This window comes from Anomalospiza imberbis, unplaced genomic scaffold (genome assembly GCF_031753505.1).
Source record: "Anomalospiza imberbis isolate Cuckoo-Finch-1a 21T00152 unplaced genomic scaffold, ASM3175350v1 scaffold_72, whole genome shotgun sequence".
Lineage (NCBI taxonomy): Eukaryota > Metazoa > Chordata > Aves > Passeriformes > Viduidae > Anomalospiza > Anomalospiza imberbis.
Window position 1 is genome coordinate 243,603 of NW_027100335.1, and position 2,235 is coordinate 245,837.

The window sequence follows — 2,235 nt, forward strand, 5'->3', positions numbered from 1 at the left end:
TGCAACTGGTTCCAAGGCCTGGCAGAGCTGCAGTCCCGGAGCCCTCTGTGCTCCCTGCCGGCCCCCTCCATCCCCTCAGCCCCACCACGCTCTCGGCAAACCCCCAGCCCCCTTCAGTTTCTTCAGCCCCTCACAGTCCTCTCAGCCCCTCAGTCCCTTCTGACCCATCCCATCCCCCTAGACCCGCCACCCCTCGGCCTGTGCCACTTCCCTGTCACCTCAGTGCCACCATCGCCCTCGGCTGCCCCACAGCCCTCAGCCCCGGCAGCACCTCAGGGTCACCGTCCCTTCAGCGTCACCGCCCCCTCAGCCCCCTCAGTCTCACCGTCCTTCAGCAGCTCCTCAGGGGACACTGCCTGGGGCCACCGGCAGCTCCCACCGCTCCAGGGACACCCGGGGCTGGAACTGCTGCTCCGCCCGGCCCGGCCGCCAGCTCGGACCCAGCACAGGGAGAGGGGACACAGGGGGCACGGGGGAAAAGCAAGAGGTGAGGCAGGAAGCAGAGCAGGGGAAGAGGTTAAAAAGAGGCCTATACCTGTACAGATATCAATCTATGTAACTAAACCCCCATATATCAATATAAAAATGCCTATCTACAAATATAACTATTTATATGTAAATGTAATTATACACGTGTATAAATGCAACTATGGACATCTACAACTATAACTGCACATCTAAAAATATAAATATATACACCTAAAACTAAAAATAAATTAACTGGACAAATCTCTGTCTATGTAGATAGATAAATATAACTACATAAACCTATAAATACAACTACATATATCAATAAACAGAACTATACACATCTAGAAATATAACTAGAGATAGAGGAATTCTACCTGCCCAATGGTCACAGGCTCTCCCTCTGTCTCTTCCTGGCACACAGGGCAGCCCTCCTGGACACGTTGATCACACGGGATCTGGGAAGCAAAGGGAACACTGAGACAATACTGGTCCTTGTGCAAGCGCCCCTTGAGCACCAATTGTCCTTCTATCAGGGACATTAAAAGACGGCCTGAAAGGCAGACTCTCACTTGGCAATTTGAAGCCTGCTCTATAAAGAACAGGGATCCTTCCAAGTTTTCAAAACGGAACTGTGTAAAGTATTTAAGTATTCTAATAAAGTCTCAGCACCCACAGTGCAAATGGCACCCACGAGAGCTTGAAACACAGACAGTCCCAGTGACAGAGAGACCACAGTCCTCACTGAAATGGCTGAAGGCTGCTGGGGGCTGAGGTATGAACCAGCCTGGGACACCCAGCTTGGCGGCACAACTCCCACAAGGTCAGGTTTATTCCCTGCTCTCTTGCCACAGCAGAGGACTCAGTGCCCAAGCCTCTGGCGAAGCGTGGAGGGCAGAGCTCGGGCAGGTTGTGCATGTGCCTTTGAACTAAAGGCACCAGGAAGCACCAACCCTGCAGACAAGAGCTCAACTCTTCTTGTCTCCCTTCCTGCCCGAGGCAGGCTCAGAGCAGCCGTCTCACACCTCTCTAAACCAACGGGGGCTCTGTCCTTACCAGGCTCCTCGGGCTCTGGGGAACTGTTCTCGCAGCTCTCGGTGCCAGATGAAGTTTCCTCTGCTGCAGCCCGGTTCACAGGCTCCCCTCCTGAAGACTCAGGGGCAACATTCATATTGCCCTTGAAAGAACAATAGAAAAAAAAAAAGAAAACTAAAGATCATTCAGTATTTTGCTGGAATCACTTCAAGGATACGGTTACTCTCCTTCTCCATGTAACAGCTTTCAAAAGCTTTCAGCCCAGCCTCTTCCATTCCCCTCCAATGGGTTACCTGAGCAGAGGGAGACCTTTCAGGCAGGGATCTCCTGATCTCCCGGATCATTTGCTCGACGGCAATGCCAAGATCCCCTGGTGGCAATTGCTCTTCACCAGGCGCATTCCAGGCTGAGCCGGAGGCCGTCGATGCTGCACAACCTGCACTGCCAGGTGGAGCACTGGGGGCTGAAGTGCCCGAGGTGGCTGCAAGAATCCAAAGACATTGGTCACACTCCACAATGTGGCTCTGGGACACAGATCTCTGTTGCTGCCTTGGATCAACCATCACAGGAAGCAGGCAGGAAAACCAGGCAGAGAATCTTTTGCCTTTCTAGGTGCCCCTTCTAAATAAGCTGGAGAATTTTGGGCCGAGAATGACAGAGCCTTGTGGAAAAATACTTCAAACAGTCACTTTTCAGGACCTTTTGGGGAAAAGCAAGGCTACAACTCTTTTC

The 2,235-nt window shown here is 52.3% G+C and overlaps 1 long non-coding RNA gene across 1 annotated transcript; it reads right to left on the reverse strand.

The window, feature by feature from the left end:
* Window positions 1–834: 834 nt before the first annotated feature.
* On the reverse strand, window positions 835–1,916 carry LOC137467641 (uncharacterized). Its single transcript, XR_010995576.1, has 3 exons — window positions 1,797–1,916; window positions 1,525–1,645; window positions 835–926 (listed from the first exon to the last, which is right to left on the reverse strand). It is a non-coding gene; the product is annotated as an uncharacterized lncRNA (long non-coding RNA).
* Window positions 1,917–2,235: the final 319 nt, after the last annotated feature.